Source organism: Triturus cristatus, chromosome 1_1 (genome assembly GCF_964204655.1).
Source record: "Triturus cristatus chromosome 1_1, aTriCri1.1, whole genome shotgun sequence".
Classification (NCBI taxonomy): domain Eukaryota; kingdom Metazoa; phylum Chordata; class Amphibia; order Caudata; family Salamandridae; genus Triturus; species Triturus cristatus.
Genome location: NC_140579.1, coordinates 1,180,656,704 through 1,180,678,352, shown reverse-complemented (window position 1 = coordinate 1,180,678,352; position 21,649 = coordinate 1,180,656,704).

Below are 21,649 nucleotides of genomic sequence, written 5' to 3'. Positions count from 1 at the left end.
CACACTTATATCTGCCATGATAGTGATCTCACACCTATATCAGCAGTGATTGTGATCTCACAACAATATCTGCAGTGATGGTGATCTCACACCTGTATCTGCAGTGATAGTGATCTCACACCTATATCTCAAGTAATGATGATCTCACACCTATATTTGCAGTGATAATGATCTCACACCTATGTCTGCAGTGATGGTGATCTCACACCTATATCTGCAGTGATGGTGATCTTGCACCTATATCTGCAGTAATAGTGCTCTCACACCTATATCTGCAGTGATGGTGATCTCACACCTAAATCTGCAGTGACAGTGATCTCACACCTATATCTGAAGTAATGGTGATCTCACACCTATATCTGCAGTTATAGGGATCTCATACCTATATCTGAAGTAATATCTGCAGTGATAGTGATCTCAAACCTATATCTGCAGTGATAGTGATCTAGCACCAATATCTACAGTGATAGAGATCTCACACCTATATCTGCAGCAATAGTGATCTCACACCTATATCTGCAGTGATGTTGATCTCACCTATATCTGCAGTGATTGTGATGTCACACCTGTATCTGAAGCAATATCTGCAGTGATTGTGATCTCACACATATCTGCAGTGATAGTGATCTCACGCCTATTTCTGAAGTAATGGTGATCTCACACCTGTATCTGAAGTAATGGTAATCTCACACCTATATCTGCAGTGATAGTGATATCACATCTATATCTGCAGTGAAAGTGATATACAGTGATAGAGATCTCAAATATTTATCTGCAGTGAGAGTGATCTCACTCTTATATCTGCAGTGATAGTCATCTCACACCAATATCTGCAGTGATGGCAATCTCACACATATATCTGCAGTGATAGTGATCTTGCACCTATATCTGCAGTAATAGTGCTCTCACACCTATATCTGCAGTGATGGTGATCTCACACCTAAATCTGCAGTGACAGTGATCTCACACCTATATCTGAAGTAATGGTGATCTCACACCTATATATGCAGTGATAGGGATATCATACCTATATCTGAAGTAATATCTGCAGTGATAGTGATCTCAAACCTATATCTGCAGTGATAGTGATCTAACACCAATATCTACAGTGATAGAGATCTCACACCTATATCTGCAGTGATTGTGATCTCACACCTATATCTGCTGTGATAGTGATCTCACGCCTATCTCTGCAGTGATAGTGATCTCACACCCATATCTGCAGTGATAGTGATTTCTCACCAATATCTGTAGTGATGGTGATCTCACGTCACTATCTGCAGTGATAGAGATCTCACACCTTTATCTGCAGTGATGGTGATCTCACACCTATATCTGCAGTGATAGTGATCTCACACCAATATCTGCATTGGTGGTGATCTCACACCTATATCTGCAGTGATAGTGATCTCACACCTATACCTGCAGCAATAGTGATCTCACACCTATATCTGCAGTGATAGTGATCTCACACCTATATCTGCAGTGATAGTGATCTCACACCAATCTCTGAAATAATATCTGCAGTGATAGTGATCTCAAACCTATATCTGCAGTGACAGTGATCTCACACCAATATCAACAGTGATAGAGATCTCACACCTATATCTGCCGTGATAGTGATCTCACACCTATATCAGCAGTGATTGTGATCTCACAACAATATCTGCAGTGATGGTGATCTCACACCTATATCTGCAGTGATTGTGATGTCACACCTGTATCTGAAGCAATATCTGCAGTGATTGTGATCTCACACATATCTGCAGTGATAGTGATCTCACGCCTATTTCTGAAGTAATGGTGATCTCACACCTATATCTGAAGTAATGGTAATCTCACACCTATATCTGCAGTGATAGTGATATCACATCTATATCTGCAGTGAAAGTGATATACAGTGATAGAGATCTCACATATTTATCTGCAGTAAGAGTGATCTCACTCTTATATCTGCAGTGATAGTCATCTCACACCAATATCTGCAGTGATGGCAATCTCACACATATATCTGCAGTGATAGTGATCTTGCACCTATATCTGCAGTAATAGTGCTCTCACACCTATATCTGCAGTGATGGTGATCTCACACCTAAATCTGCAGTGACAGTGATCTCACACCTATATCTGAAGTAATGGTGATCTCACACCTATATCTGCAGTGATAGGGATATCATACCTATATCTGAAGTAATATCTGCAGTGATAGTGATCTTAAACCTATATCTGCAGTGATAGTGATCTAACACCAATATCTACAGTGATAGAGATCTCACACCTATATCTGCAGTGATTGTGATCTCACACCTATATCTGCTGTGATAGTGATCTCACGCCTATCTCTGCAGTGATAGTGATCTCACACCCATATCTGCAGTGATAGTGATTTCTCACCAATATCTGTAGTGATGGTGATCTCACACCACTATCTGCAGTGATAGAGATCTCACACCTTTATCTGCAGTGATGGTGATCTCACACCTATATCTGCAGTGATAGTGATCTCACACCAATATCTGCATTGGTGGTGATCTCACACCTATATCTGCAGTGATAGTGATCTCACACCTATACCTGCAGCAATAGTGATCTCACACCTATATCTGCAGTGATAGTGATCTCACACCTATATCTGCAGTGATAGTGATCCCACACCTATCTCTGAATTAATATCTGCAGTGATAGTGATCTCAAACCTATATCTGCAGTGACAGTGATCTCACACCAATATCAACAGTGATAGAGATCTCACACCTATATCTGCCGTGATAGTGATCTCACACCTATATCAGCAGTGATTGTGATCTCACAACAATATCTGCAGTGATGGTGATCTCACACCTATATTTGCAGTGAAAGAGATCTCACACCTATAGCTGCAGTGATAGTGTTCTCACACCTATATCTGCAGTGATAGTGATCTAACACCAATATCTGCAGGGATAGTGAGCTCACACCTATCTATGCAGAGATAGTGATCTCACACCTATATCTGCAGCAATAGTGATCTCATACCTATATCTGCAGTGATGTTGATCTCACCTATATCTGCAGTGATTGTGATGTCACATCTGTATCTGAAGCAATATCTGCAGTGATTGTGATCTCACACATATCTGCAGTGATAGTGATCTCACGCCTATTTCTGAAGTAATGGTGATCTCACACCTGTATCTGAAGTAATGGTAATCTCACACCTATATCTGCAGTGATAGTGATCTCACATCTATATCTGCAGTGAAAGTGATATACAGTGATAGAGATCTCACATCTTTATCTGCAGTGAGAGTGATCTCACTCTTATATCTGCAGTGATAGTCATCTCACACCAATATCTGCAGTGATGGCAATCTCACACATATATCTGCAGTGATAGTGATCTTGCACCTATATCTGCAGTAATAGTTCTCTCACACCTATATCTGCAGTGATGGTGATCTCACACCTAAATCTGCAGTGACAGTGATCTCACACCTATATCTGAAGTAATGGTGATCTCACACCTATATCTGCAGTGATAGGGATCTCATACCTATATCTGAAGTAATATCTGCAGTGATAGTTATCTCAAACCTATATCTGCAGTGATAGTGATCTAACACCAATATCTACAGTGATAGAGATCTCACACCTACATCTGCAGTGATTGTGATCTCACACCTATATCTGCTGTGATAGTGATCTCACGCCTATCTCTGCAGTGATAGTGATCTCACACCCATATCTGCAGTGATAGTGATTTCACACCAATATCTGTAGTGATGGTGATCTCACACCACTATCTGCAGTGATAGAGATCTCACACCTTTATCTGCAGTGATGGTGATCTCACACCTATATCTGCAGTGATAGTGATCTCACACCAATATCTGCATTGGTGGGGATCTCACACCTATATCTGCAGTGATAGTGATCTCACAACTATACCTGCAGCAATAGTGATCTCACACCTATATCTGCAGTGATAGTGATCTCACACCTATATCTGCAGTGATAGTGATCTCACACCTATCTCTGAATTAATATCTGCAGTGATAGTGATCTCAAACCTATATCTGCAGTGATAGTGATCTCACACCAATATCTACAGTGATAGAGATCTCACACCTATATCTGCCGTGATAGTGATCTCACACCTATATCAGCAGTGATTGTGATCTCACAACAATATCTGCAGTGATAGTGATCTCACACCTATATCTGCAGTGATGGTGATCTCATACCTGTATTTGCAGTGATAGTGATCTCACACCTATATCTCAAGTAATGATGATCTCACACCTATATTTGCAGTGATACTGATCTCACACCTATATCTGCAGTGATGGTGATCTCACACCTATATCTGCAGTGATGGTGATCTCATACCAAAATCTGCAGTGATAGGGATCTCACACCTATATCTGAAGTAATGTCTGCAGTGATAGTGATCTCAAACCAATAGCTGCAGTGATAGAGATCTCACACCTATATCTGCAGTGATGGTGATCTTACACCTATATCTGCTGTGATAGGGATCTCACACCTATCTCTGCAGCGATAGTGATCTCACACGTATATCTACAGCGATGGTGATCTTACACCTATATCTGCAGTGATAGTGATCTCTCACCTATCTCTGCAGTGATGGTGATCTTACACCTATACGTGCAGTGATAGTGATCTCACACCTATATCTGCAGTGATTGTGATCTCACACCTATCTCTGAATTAACATCTGCAGTGATAGTGATCTCAAACCTATATCTGCAGTGATAGTGATCTCACACCAATATCTACAGTGATAGAGATCTCACACCTATATCTGCCGTGATAGTGATCTCACACCTATATCAGCAGTGATATCACAACAATATCTGCTGTGATGGTGATCTCACACCTATATCTGCAGTGATGGTGATCTCACACCTGTATCTGCAGTGATAGTGATCTCACACCTATATCTCAAGTAATGATGATCTCACACCTATATTTGCAGTGATAATAATGATGATCTCACACCTACATTTGCAGTGATAATGATCTCACACCTATATCTGCAGTGATGGTGATCTCACACCTATATCTGCAGTGATGGTGATCTCATACCTAAATCTGCAGTGATAGGGATCTCACACCTATATCTGAAGTAATGTCTGCAGTGATAGTGATCTCAAACCTATAGCTGCAGTGATGGTGATCTAACACCAATATCTACAGTGATAGAGATCTCACACCTATATCTGCAGTGATGGTGATCTTACACCTATATATGCTGTGATAGGGATCTCACGCCTATCTCTGCAGTGATAGTGATCTCACACGTATATCTGCAGCGATGGTGATCTTACACCTATACTTGCAGTGATAGTGATCTCTCACCTATCTCTGCAGTGATGGTGATCTTACACCTATACGTGCAGTGATAGTGATCTCACACCCATATCTGCAGTGATGGTGATCTTACACCTATATCTGCAGTGATAGTGATCTCACACCCATATCTGCAGTGATGGTGATCTCACCTATATATGCAGTGATAGTGATCTCACACCTATATCTGAAGTAATGGTGATCTCACACCTATATCTACAGTAATAATAATCTCATACCTATATCTGCAGTGATAGTGATCTCACGCCTATTTCTGCAGTGATAGTGATCTCACACCTACATCTGCAGTGATGCTGATCTCCCACCTATATCTGCAATGATGGTCATCTCACACCTATATCTGCAGTGATAGTGATCTCACACCTATATCTGAAGTGATGATGCTCTGACACCTATATCTGCAGTGATAGTGATCTCACACCAATATCTGTAGTGATGGTGATCTCACACCACTATCTGCAGTGATAGAGATCTCACACCTATATCTGCAGTGATGGTGATCTCATACCTAAATCTGCAGTGATAGGGATCTCACACCTATATCTGAAGTAATGTCTGCAGTGATAGTGATCTCAAACCTATAGCTGCAGTGATAGTGATCTAACACCAATATCTACAGTGATAGAGATCTCACACCTATATCTGCAGTGATGGTGATCTTACACCTATATCTCCTGTGATAGGGATCTCACACCTATCTCTGCAGTGATAGTGATCTCACACGTATATCTGCAGCGATGGTGATCTTACACCTATATCTGCAGTGATAGTGATCTCTCACCTATCTCTGCAGTGATGGTGATCTTACACCTATACATGCAGTGATAGTGATCTCACACCTATATCTGCAGTGATAGTGATCTCACACCTATCTCTGAATTAATATCTGCAGTGATAGTGATCTCAAACCTATATCTGCAGTGATAGTCATCTCACACCAATATCTACAGTGATATAGATCTCACACCTATATCTGCAGTGATGGTGATCTTACACCTATATCTGCTGTGATAGGGATCTCACACCTATCTCTGCAGCGATAGTGATCTCACACGTATATCTACAGCGATGGTGATCTTACACCTATATCTGCAGTGATAGTGATCTCTCACCTATCTCTGCAGTGATGGTGATCTTACACCTATACGTGCAGTGATAGTGATCTCACACCTATATCTGCAGTGATTGTGATCTCACACCTATCTCTGAATTAACATCTGCAGTGATAGTGATCTCAAACCTATATCTGCAGTGATAGTGATCTCACACCAATATCTACAGTGATAGAGATCTCACACCTATATCTGCCGTGATAGTGATCTCACACTTATATCAGCAGTGATTGTGATCTCACAACAATATCTGCTGTGATGGTGATCTCACACCTATATCTGCAGTGATGGTGATCTCACACCTGTATCTGCAGTGATAGTGATCTCACACCTATATCTCAAGTAATGATGATCTCACACCTATATTTGCAGTGATAATAATGATGATCTCACACCTATATTTGCAGTGATAATGATCTCACACCTATATCTGCAGTGATGGTGATCTCACACCTATATCTGCAGTGATGGTGATCTCATACCTAAATCTGCAGTGATAGGGATCTCACACCTATATCTGAAGTAATGTCTGCAGTGATAGTGATCTCAAACCTATAGCTGCAGTGATAGTGATCTAACACCAATATCTACAGTGATAGAGATCTCACACCTATATCTGCAGTGATGGTGATCTTACACCTATATATGCTGTGATAGGGATCTCACGCCTATCTCTGCAGTGATAGTGATCTCACACGTATATCTGCAGCGATGGTGATCTTACACCTATATCTGCAGTGATAGTGATCTCTCACCTATCTCTGCAGTGATGGTGATCCTACACCTATACGTGCAGTGATAGTGATCTCACACCCATATCTGCAGTGATGGTGATCTTAAACCTATATCTGCAGTGATAGTGATCTCACACCCATCTCTGCAGTGATAGTGATCTCACACCCATATCTGCAGTGATGGTGATCTCACCTATATATGCAGTGATAGTGATCTCACACCTATATCTGAAGTAATGGTGATCTCACACCTATATCTACAGTAATATTAATCTCATACCTATATCTTCAGTGATGGTGATCTCACGCCTATTTCTGCAGTGATAGTGATCTCACACCTACATCTGCAGTGATGCTGATCTCACACCTATATCTGCAATGATGGTCATCTCACACCTATATCTGCAGTGATAGTGATCTCACACCTATATCTGAAGTGATGATGCTCTGACACCTATATCTGCAGTGATAGTGATCTCACACCAATATCTGTAGTGATGGTGATCTCAAACCTATAGCTGCAGTGATAGTGATCTAACACCAATATCTACAGTGATAGAGATCTCACACCTATATCTGCAGTGATGGTGATCTTACACCTATATATGCTGTGATAGGGATCTCACGCCTATCTCTGCAGTGATAGTGATCTCACAAGAATATCTGCAGCGATGGTGATCTTACACCTATATCTGCAGTGATAGGGATCTCTCACCTATCTCTGCAGTGATGGTGATCTTACACCTATACATGCACTGATAGTGATCTCACACCTATATCTGCAGTGATAGTGATCTCACACCTATCTCTGAATTAATATCTGCAGTGATAGTGATCTCAAACCTATATCTGCAGTGATAGTCATCTCACACCAATATCTACAGTGATAGAGATCTCACACCTATATCTGCCGTGATAGTGATCTCACACCTATATCAGCAGTGATTGTGATCTCACACCTGTATCTGCAGTGATAGTGATCTCACACCTATGGCTCAAGTAATGATGATCTCACACCTATATTTGCAGTGATAATGATCTCACACCTCTATCTGAAGTGATGGTGATCTCACACCTATATCTGCAGTGATGGTGATCTCATACCTAAATCTGCAGTGATAGGGATCTCACACCTATATCTGAAGTAATATCTGCAGTGATAGTGATCTCAAACCTATAGCTGCAGTGATAGTGATCTAACACCAATATCTACAGTGATAGAGATCTCACACCTATATCTGTGGTGATGGTGATCTTACACCTATATCTGCACACCTATCTCAGCAGTGATAGTGATCTCACACTTATATCTACAGTGATGGAGATCTTACACCTATAATTGCAGTGATAGTGATCTCACACTTATATCTGCAGTGATGGTGATCTTACACCTATAATTGCAGTGATAGTGATCTCACACCTATCTCTGCGGTGATGGTGATCTTACACCTATATGTGCAGTGATAGTGATCTCACACCTATATCTGCAGTGATAGAGATCTCACACCTTTATCTGCAGTGATGGTGATCTCACACCTATATCTGCAGTGATAGTGATCTCACACCAATATCTGCATTGGTGGTGATCTCACACCTATATCTGCAGTGATAGTGACCTCACACCTATACCTGCAGCAATAGTGATCTCACACCTATATCTGCAGTGATAGTGATCTCACACCTATATCTGCAGTGATAGTGATTTCACACCTATCTCTGAATTAATATCTGCAGTGATAGTGATCTCAAACCTATATCTGCAGTGATAGTCATCTCACACCAATATCTACAGTGATAGAGATCTCACACTTATATCTGCCATGATAGTGATCTCACACCTATATCAGCAGTGATTGTGATCTCACAACGATACTGGCAGTGATAGTGATCTCACACCTATATCTGCAGTGATGGTGATCTCATACCAAAATCTGCAGTGATAGGGATCTCACACCTATATCTGAAGTAATGTCTGCAGTGATAGTGATCTCAAACCAATAGCTGCAGTGATAGAGATCTCTCACCTATATCTGCAGTGATGGTGATCTTACACCTATATCTGCTGTGATAGGGATCTCACACCTATCTCTGCAGCGATAGTGATCTCACACGTATATCTACAGCGATGGTGATCTTACACCTATATCTGCAGTGATAGTGATCTCTCACCTATCTCTGCAGTGATGGTGATCTTACACCTATACGTGCAGTGATAGTGATCTCACACCTATCACTGCAGTGATAGTGATCTCACACTTATATCTGCAGCGATGGTGATCTTACACCTATATCTGCAGTGATAGTGATCTCACACCTATCTCTGCAGTGATGGTGATCTTACACCTATACGTGCAGTGATAGTGATCTCACACCTATATCTGCAGTGATGGTGATCTTACACCTATATCTGCAGTGATAGTGAGCTCACACCTATCTCTGCAGTGATAGTGATCTCTCACCCATATCTGCAGTGATGGTGATCTCACCTATATATGAAGTGATAGTGATCTCACACCTATATCTGAAGTAATGGTGATCTCACACCTATATCTACAGTAATAATAATCTCATACCTATATCTGCAGTGATGGTGATCTCACGCCTATATCTGCAGTGATAGTGATCTCACACCTACATCTGCAGTGATGCTGATCTCACACCTATATCTGCAGTGATGGTCATCTCACACCTATATCTGCAGTGATAGTGATCTCACACCTATATCTGCATTGGTGGTGATCTCACACCTATATCTGCAGTGATAGTGATCTCACACCTATACCTGCAGCAATAGTGATCTCACACCTATATCTGCAGTGAGAGTGATCTCACACCTATATCTGAAGTAATGGTGATCTCACACCTATATCTACAGTAATATTAATCTCATACCTATATCTTCAGTGATGGTGATCTCACGCCTATTTCTGCAGTGATAGTGATCTCACACCTACATCTGCAGTGATGCTGATCTCACACCTATATCTGCAATGATGGTCATCTCACACCTATATCTGCAGTGATAGTGATCTCACACCTATATCTGAAGTGATGATGCTCTGACACCTATATCTGCAGTGATAGTGATCTCACACCAATATCTGTAGTGATGGTGATCTCAAACCTATAGCTGCAGTGATAGTGATCTAACACCAATATCTACAGTGATAGAGATCTCACACCTATATCTGCAGTGATGGTGATATTACACCTATATATGCTGTGATAGGGATCTCACGCCTATCTCTGCAGTGATAGTGATCTCACACGTATATCTGCAGCGATGGTGATCTTACACCTATATCTGCAGTGATAGGGATCTCTCACCTATCTCTGCAGTGATGGTGATCTTACACCTATACATGCACTGATAGTGATCTCACACCTATATCTGCAGTGATAGTGATCTCACACCTATCTCTGAATTAATATCTGCAGTGATAGTGATCTCAAACCTATATCTGCAGTGATAGTCATCTCACACCAATATCTACAGTGATAGAGATCTCACACCTATATCTGCCGTGATAGTGATCTCACACCTATATCAGCAGTGATTGTGATCTCACACCTGTATCTGCAGTGATAGTGATCTCACACCTATGGCTCAAGTAATGATGATCTCACACCTATATTTGCAGTGATAATGATCTCACACCTATATCTGAAGTGATGGTGATCTCACACCTATATCTGCAGTGATGGTGATCTCATACCTAAATCTGCAGTGATAGGGATCTCACACCTATATCTGAAGTAATATCTGCAGTGATAGTGATCTCAAACCTATAGCTGCAGTGATAGTGATCTAACACCAATATCTACAGTGATAGAGATCTCACACCTATATCTGTGGTGATGGTGATCTTACACCTATATCTGCACACCTATCTCAGCAGTGATAGTGATCTCACACTTATATCTACAGTGATGGTGATCTTACACCTATAATTGCAGTGATAGTGATCTCACACTTATATCTGCAGTGATGGTGATCTTACACCTATAATTGCAGTGATAGTGATCTCACACCTATCTCTGCGGTGATGGTGATCTTACACCTATATGTGCAGTGATAGTGATCTCACACCTATATCTGAAGTGATGATGCTCTGACACCTATATCTGCAGTGATAGTGATCTCACACCAATATCTGTAGTGATGGTGATCTCACACCAATATCTGCAGTGATAGAGATCTCACACCTTTATCTGCAGTGATGGTGATCTCACACCTATATCTGCAGTGATAGTGATCTCACACCAATATCTGCATTGGTGGTGATCTCACACCTATATCTGCAGTGATAGTGACCTCACACCTATACCTGCAGCAATAGTGATCTCACACCTATATCTGCAGTGATAGTGATCTCACACCTATATCTGCAGTGATAGTGATTTCACACCTATCTCTGAATTAATATCTGCAGTGATAGTGATCTCAAACCTATATCTGCAGTGATAGTCATCTCACACCAATATCTACAGTGATAGAGATCTCACACTTATATCTGCCATGATAGTGATCTCACACCTATATCAGCAGTGATTGTGATCTCACAACGATACTGGCAGTGATAGTGATCTCACACCTATATCTGCAGTGATGGTGATCTTACACCTATATCTGCTGTGATAGGGATCTCACACCTATCTCTGCAGCGATAGTGATCTCACACGTATATCTACAGCGATGGTGATCTTACACCTATATCTGCAGTGATAGTGATCTCTCACCTATCTCTGCAGTGATGGTGATCTTACACCTATACGTGCAGTGATAGTGATCTCACACCTATCACTGCAGTGATAGTGATCTCACACTTATATCTGCAGCGATGGTGATCTTACACCTATCTCTGCAGTGATAGTGATCTCACACCTATCTCTGCAGTGATGGTGATCTTACACCTATACGTGCAGTGATAGTGATCTCACACCTATATCTGCAGTGATGGTGATCTTACACCTATATCTGCAGTGATAGTGAGCTCACACCTATCTCTGCAGTGATAGTGATCTCTCACCCATATCTGCAGTGATGGTGATCTCACCTATATATGAAGTGATAGTGATCTCACACCTATATCTGAAGTAATGGTAATCTCACACCTATATCTACAGTAATAATAATCTCATACCTATATCTGCAGTGATGGTGATCTCACGCCTATATCTGCAGTGATAGTGATCTCACACCTACATCTGCAGTGATGCTGATCTCACACCTATATCTGCAGTGATGGTCATCTCACACCTATATCTGCAGTGATAGTGATCTCACACCTATATCTGCATTGGTGGTGATCTCACACCTATATCTGCAGTGATAGTGATCTCACACCTATACCTGCAGCAATAGTGATCTCACACCTATATCTGCAGTGAGAGTGATCTCACACCTATATCTGCAGTGATAGTGATTTCACACCTATCTCTGAATTAATATCTGCAGTGATAGTGATCTCAAACCTATATCTGCAGTGATAGTCATCTCACACCAATATATACAGTGATAGAGATCTCACACTTATATCTGCCATGATAGTGATCTCACACCTATATCAGCAGTGATTGTGATCTCACAACAATATCTGCAGTGATGGTGATCTCACACCTATATATGCAGTGATGGTGATCTCACACCTGTATCTGCAGTGATAGTGATCTCACACCTATATCTCAAGTAATGATGATCTCACACCTATATTTGCAGTGATAATGATCTCACACCTATGTCTGCAGTGATGGTGATCTCACACCTATATCTGCAGTGATGGTGATCTTGCACCTATATCTGCAGTAATAGTGCTCTCACACCTATATCTGCAGTGATGGTGATCTCACACCTAAATCTGCAGTGACAGTGATCTCACACCTATATCTGAAGTAATGGTGATCTCACACCTATATCTGCAGTTATAGGGATCTCATACCTATATCTGAAGTAATATCTGCAGTGATAGTGATCTCAAACCTATATCTGCAGTGATAGTGATCTAACACCAATATCTACAGTGATAGAGATCTCACACCTATATCTGCAGCAATAGTGATCTCACACCTATATCTGCAGTGATGTTGATCTCACCTATATCTGCAGTGATTGTGATGTCACACCTGTATCTGAAGCAATATCTGCAGTGATTGTGATCTCACACATATCTGCAGTGATAGTGATCTCACGCCTATTTCTGAAGTAATGGTGATCTCACACCTGTATCTGAAGTAATGGTAATCTCACACCTATATCTGCAGTGATAGTGATATCACATCTATATCTGCAGTGAAAGTGATATACAGTGATAGAGATCTCAAATATTTATCTGCAGTGAGAGTGATCTCACTCTTATATCTGCAGTGATAGTCATCTCACACCAATATCTGCAGTGATGGCAATCTCACACATATATCTGCAGTGATAGTGATCTTGCACCTATATCTGCAGTAATAGTGCTCTCACACCTATATCTGCAGTGATGGTGATCTCACACCTAAATCTGCAGTGACAGTGATCTCACACCTATATCTGAAGTAATGGTGATCTCACACCTATATCTGCAGTGATAGGGATATCATACCTATATCTGAAGTAATATCTGCAGTGATAGTGATCTCAAACCTATATCTGCAGTGATAGTGATCTAACACCAATATCTACAGTGATAGAGATCTCACACCTATATCTGCAGTGATTGTGATCTCACACCTATATCTGCTGTGATAGTGATCTCACGCCTATCTCTGCAGTGATAGTGATCTCACATCCATATCTGCAGTGATAGTGATTTCACACCAATATCTGTAGTGATGGTGATCTCACACCACTATCTGCAGTGATAGAGATCTCACACCTTTATCTGCAGTGATGGTGATCTCACACCTATATCTGCTGTGATAGTGATCTCACACCAATATCTGCATTGGTCGTGATCTCACACCTATATCTGCAGTGATAGTGATCTCACAACTATACCTGCAGCAATAGTGATCTCACACCTATATCTGCAGTGATAGTGATCTCACACCTATATCTGCAGTGATAGTGATCTCACACCTATCTCTGAATTAATATCTGCAGTGATAGTGATCTCAAACCTATATCTGCAGTGATAGTGATCTCACACCAATATCTACAGTGATAGAGATCTCACACCTATTTCTGCCGTGATAGTGATCTCACACCTATATCAGCAGTGATTGTGATCTCACAACAATATCTGCAGTGATAGTGATCTCACACCTATATCTGCAGTGATGGTGATCTCATACCTGTATTTGCAGTGATAGTGATCTCACACCTATATCTCAAGTAATGATGATCTCACACCTATATTTGCAGTGATAATGATCTCACACCTATATCTGCAGTGATGGTGATCTCACACCTATATCTGCAGTGATGGTGATCTCATACCAAAATCTGCAGTGATAGGGATCTCACACCTATATCTGAAGTAATGTCTGCAGTGATAGTGATCTCAAACCAATAGCTGCAGTGATAGAGATCTCACACCGATATCTGCAGTGATGGTGATCTTACACCTATATCTGCTGTGATAGGGATCTCACACCTATCTCTGCAGCGATAGTGATCTCACACGTATATCTACAGCGATGGTGATCTTACACCTATATCTGCAGTGATAGTGATCTCTCACCTATCTCTGCAGTGATGGTGATCTTACACCTATACGTGCAGTGATAGTGATCTCACACCTATATCTGCAGTGATTGTGATCTCACACCTATCTCTGAATTAACATCTGCGGTGATAGTGATCTCAAACCTATATCTGCAGTGATAGTGATCTCACACCAATATCTACAGTGATAGAGATCTCACACCTATATCTGCCGTGATAGTGATCTCACACCTATATCAGCAGTGATATCACAACAATATCTGCTGTGATGGTGATCTCACACCTATATCTGCAGTGATGGTGATCTCACACCTGTATCTGCAGTGATAGTGATCTCACACCTATATCTCAAGTAATGATGATCTCACACCTATATTTGCAGTGATAATAATGATGATCTCACACCTACATTTGCAGTGATAATGATCTCACACCTATATCTGCAGTGATGGTGATCTCACACCTATATCTGCAGTGATGGTGATCTCATACCTAAATCTGCAATGATAGGGATCTCACACCTATATCTGAAGTAATGTCTGCAGTGATAGTGATCTCAAACCTATAGCTGCAGTGATGGTGATCTAACACCAATATCTACAGTGATAGAGATCTCACACCTATATCTGCAGTGATGGTGATCTTACACTTATATATGCTGTGATAGGGATCTCACGCCTATCTCTGCAGTGATAGTGATCTCACACGTATATCTGCAGCGATGGTGATCTTACACCTATACTTGCAGTGATAGTGATCTCTCACCTATCTCTGCAGTGATGGTGATCTTACACCTATACGTGCAGTGATAGTGATCTCACACCCATATCTGCAGTGATGGTGATCTTACACCTATATCTGCAGTGATAGTGATCTCACACCCATCTCTGCAGTGATAGTGATCTCACACCCATATCTGCAGTGATGGTGATCTCACCTATATATGCAGTGATAGTGATCTCACACCTATATCTGAAGTAATGGTGATCTCACACCTATATCTACAGTAATAATAATCTCATACCTATATCTGCAGTGATAGTGATCTCACGCCTATTTCTGCAGTGATAGTGATCTCACACCTACATCTGCAGTGATGCTGATCTCCCACCTATATCTGCAATGATGGTCATCTCACACCTATATCTGCAGTGATAGTGATCTCACACCTATATCTGAAGTGATGATGCTCTGACACCTATATCTGCAGTGATAGTGATCTCACACCAATATCTGTAGTGATGGTGATCTCACACCACTATCTGCAGTGATAGAGATCTCACACCTATATCTGCAGTGATGGTGATCTCATACCTAAATCTGCAGTGATAGGGATCTCACACCTATATCTGAAGTAATGTCTGCAGTGATAGTGATCTCAAACCTATAGCTGCAGTGATAGTGATCTAACACCAATATCTACAGTGATAGAGATCCCACACCTATATCTGCAGTGATGGTGATCTTACACCTATATCTCCTGTGATAGGGATCTCACACCTATCTCTGCAGTGATAGTGATCTCACACGTATATCTGCAGCGATGGTGATCTTACACCTATATCTGCAGTGATAGTGATCTCTCACCTATCTCTGCAGTGATGGTGATCTTACACCTATACATGCAGTGATAGTGATCTCACACCTATATCTGCAGTGATAGTGATCTCACACCTATCTCTGAATTAATATCTGCAGTGATAGTGATCTCAAACCTATATCTGCAGTGATAGTCATCTCACACCAATATCTACAGTGATATAGATCTCACACCTATATCTGCAGTGATGGTGATCTTACACCTATATCTGCTGTGATAGGGATCTCACACCTATCTCTGCAACGATAGTGATCTCACACGTATATCTACAGCGATGGTGATCTTACACCTATATCTGCAGTGATAGTGATCTCTCACCTATCTCTGCAGTGATGGTGATCTTACACCTATACGTGCAGTGATAGTGATCTCACACCTATATCTGCAGTGATTGTGATCTCACACCTATCTCTGAATTAACATCTGCAGTGATAGTGATCTCAAACCTATATCTGCAGTGATAGTGATCTCACACCAATATCTACAGTGATAGAGATCTCACACCTATATCTGCCGTGATAGTGATCTCACACTTATATCAGCAGTGATTGTGATCTCACAACAATATCTGCTGTGATGGTGATCTCACACCTATATCTGCAGTGATGGTGATCTCACACCTGTATCTGCAGTGATAGTGATCTCACACCTATATCTCAAGTAATGATGATCTCACACCTATATTTGCAGTGATAATAATGATGATCTCACACCTATATTTGCAGTGATAATGATCTCACACCTATATCTGCAGTGATGGTGATCTCACACCTATATCTGCAGTGATGGTGATCTCATACCTAAATCTGCAGTGATAGGGATCTCACACCTATATCTGAAGTAATGTCTGCAGTGATAGTGATCTCAAACCTATAGCTGCAGTGATAGTGATCTAACACCAATATCTACAGTGATAGAGATCTCACACCTATATCTGCAGTGATGGTGATCTTACACCTATATATGCTGTGATAGGGATCTCACGCCTATCTCTGCAGTGATAGTGATCTCACACGTATATCTGCAGCGATGGTGATCTTACACCTATATCTGCAGTGATAGTGATCTCTCACCTATCTCTGCAGTGATGGTGATCCTACACCTATACGTGCAGTGATAGTGATCTCACACCCATATCTGCAGTGATGGTGATCTTAAACCTATATCTGCAGTGATAGTGATCTCACACCCATCTCTGCAGTGATAGTGATCTCACACCCATATCTGCAGTGATGGTGATCTCACCTATATATGCAGTGATAGTGATCTCACACCTATATCTGAAGTAATGGTGATCTCACACCTATATCTACAGTAATAATAATCTCATACCTATATCTTCAGTGATGGTGATCTCACGCCTATTTCTGCAGTGATAGTGATCTCACACCTACATCTGCAGTGATGCTGATCTCACACCTATATCTGCAATGATGGTCATCTCACACCTATATCTGCAGTGATAGTGATCTCACACCTATATCTGAAGTGATGATGCTCTGACACCTATATCTGCAGTGATAGTGATCTCACACCAATATCTGTAGTGATGGTGATCTCAAACCTATAGCTGCAGTGATAGTGATCTAACACCAATATCTACAGTGATAGAGATCTCACACCTATATCTGCAGTGATGGTGATCTTACACCTATATATGCTGTGATAGGGATCTCACGCCTATCTCTGCAGTGATAGTGATCTCACACGTATATCTGCAGCGATGGTGATCTTACACCTATATCTGCAGTGATAGGGATCTCTCACCTATCTCTGCAGTGATGGTGATCTTACACCTATACATGCACTGATAGTGATCTCATACCTATATCTGCAGTGATAGTGATCTCACACCTATCTCTGAATTAATATCTGCAGTGATAGTGATCTCAAACCTATATCTGCAGTGATAGTCATCTCACACCAATATCTACAGTGATAGAGATCTCACACCTATATCTGCCGTGATAGTGATCTCACACCTATATCAGCAGTGATTGTGATCTCACACCTGTATCTGCAGTGATAGTGATCTCACACCTATGGCTCAAGTAATGATGATCTCACACCTATATTTGCAGTGATAATGATCTCACACCTATATCTGAAGTGATGGTGATCTCACACCTATATCTGCAGTGATGGTGATCTCATACCTAAATCTGCAGTGATAGGGATCTCACACCTATATCTGAAGTAATATCTGCAGTGATAGTGATCTCAAACCTATAGCTGCAGTGATAGTGATGTAACACCAATATCTACAGTGATAGAGATCTCACACCTATATCTGTGGTGATGGTGATCTTACACCTATATCTGCACACCTATCTCAGCAGTGATAGTGATCTCACACTTATATCTACAGTGATGGTGATCTTACACCTATAATTGCAGTGATAGTGATCTCACACTTATATCTGCAGTGATGGTGATCTTACACCTATAATTGCAGTGATAGTGATCTCACACCTATCTCTGCGGTGATGGTGATCTTACACCTATATGTGCAGTGATAGTGATCTCACACCTATATCTGAAGTGATGATGCTCTGACACCTATATCTGCAGTGATAGTGATCTCACACCAATATCTGTAGTGATGGTGATCTCACACCAATATCTGCAGTGATAGAGATCTCACACCTTTATCTGCAGTGATGGTGATCTCACACCTATATCTGCAGTGATAGTGATCTCACACCAATATCTGCATTGGTGGTGATCTCACACCTATATCTGCAGTGATAGTGACCTCACACCTATACCTGCAGCAATAGTGATCTCACACCTATATCTGCAGTGATAGTGATCTCACACCTATATCTGCAGTGATAGTGATTTCACACCTATCTCTGAATTAATATCTGCAGTGATAGTGATCTCAAACCTATATCTGCAGTGATAGTCATCTCACACCAATATCTACAGTGATAGAGATCTCACACTTATATCTGCCATGATAGTGATCTCACACCTATATCAGCAGTGATTGTGATCTCACAACGATACTGGCAGTGATAGTGATCTCACACCTATATCTGCAGTGATGGTGATCTCATACCAAAATCTGCAGTGATAGGGATCTCACACCTATATCTGAAGTAATGTCTGCAGTGATAGTGATCTCAAACCAATAGCTGCAGTGATAGAGATCTCTCACCTATATCTGCAGTGATGGTGATCTTACACCTATATCTGCTGTGATAGGGATCTCACACCTATCTCTGCAGCGATAGTGATCTCACACGTATATCTACAGCGATGGTGATCTTACACCTATATCTGCAGTGATAGTGATCTCTCACCTATCTCTGCAGTGATGGTGATCTTACACCTATACGTGCAGTGATAGTGATCTCACACCTATATCTGCAGTGATTGTGATCTCACACCTATCTCTGAATTAACATCTGCAGTGATAGTGATCTCAAACCTATATCTGCAGTGATAGTGATCTCACACCAATATCTACAGTGATAGAGATCTCACACCTATATCTGCCATGATAGTGATCTCACACCTATATCAGCAGTGATATCACAACAATATCTGCTGTGATGGTGATCTCACACCTATATCTGCAGTGATGGTGATCTCACACCTGTATCTGCAGTGATAGTGATCTCACACCTATATCTCAAGTAATGATGATCTCACACCTATATTTGCAGTGATAATAATGATGATCTCACACCTACATTTGCAGTGATAATGATCTCACACCTATATCTGCAGTGATGGTGATCTCACACCTATATCTGCAGTGATGGTGATCTCATACCTAAATCTGCAGTGATAGGGATCTCACACCTATATCTGAAGTAATGTCTGCAGTGATAGTGATCTCAAACCTATAGCTGCAGTGATGGTGATCTAACACCAATATCTACAGTGATAGAGATCTCACACCTATATCTGCAGTGATGGTGATCTTACACCTATATCTCCTGTGATAGGGATCTCACACCTATCTCTGCAGTGATAGTGATCTCACACGTATATCTGCAGCGATGGTGATCTTACACCTATATCTGCAGTGATAGTGATCTCTCACCTATCTCTGCAGTGATGGTGATCTTACACCTATACATGCAGTGATAGTGATCTCACACCTATATCTGCAGTGATAGTGATCTCACACCTATCTCTGAATTAATATCTGCAGTGATAGTGATCTCAAACCTATATCTGCAGTGATAGTCATCTCACACCAATATCTACAGTGATATAGATCTCACACCTATATCTGCAGTGATGGTGATCTTACACCTATATCTGCTGTGATAGGGATCTCACACCTATCTCTGCAGCGATAGTGATCTCACACGTATATCTACAGCGATGGTGATCTTACACCTATATCTGCAGTGATAGTGATCTCTCACCTATCTCTGCAGTGATGGTGATCTTACACCTATACGTGCAGTGATAGTGATCTCACACCTATATCTGCAGTGATTGTGATCTCACACCTATCTCTGAATTAACATCTGCAGTGATAGTGATCTCAAACCTATATCTGCAGTGATAGTGATCTCACACCAATATCTACAGTGATAGAGATCTCACACCTATATCTGCCGTGATAGTGATCTCACACTTATATCAGCAGTGATTGTGATCTCACAACAATATCTGCTGTGATGGTGATCTCACACCTATATCTGCAGTGATGGTGATCTCACACCTGTATCTGCAGTGATAGTGATCTCACACCTATATCTCAAGTAATGATGATCTCACACCTATATTTGCAGTGATAATAATGATGATCTCACACCTATATTTGCAGTGATAATGATCTCACACCTATATCTGCAGTGATGGTGATCTCACACCTATATCTGCAGTGATGGTGATCTCATACCTAAATCTGCAGTGATAGGGATCTCACACCTATATCTGAAGTAATGTCTGCAGTGATAGTGATCTCAAACCTATAGCTGCAGTGATAGTGATCTAACACCAATATCTACAGTGATAGAGATCTCACACCTATATCTGCAGTGATGGTGATCTTACACCTATATATGCTGTGATAGGGATCTCACGCCTATCTCTGCAGTGATAGTGATCTCACACGTATATCTGCAGCGATGGTGATCTTACACCTATATCTGCAGTGATAGTGATCTCTCACCTATCTCTGCAGTGATGGTGATCCTACACCTATACGTGC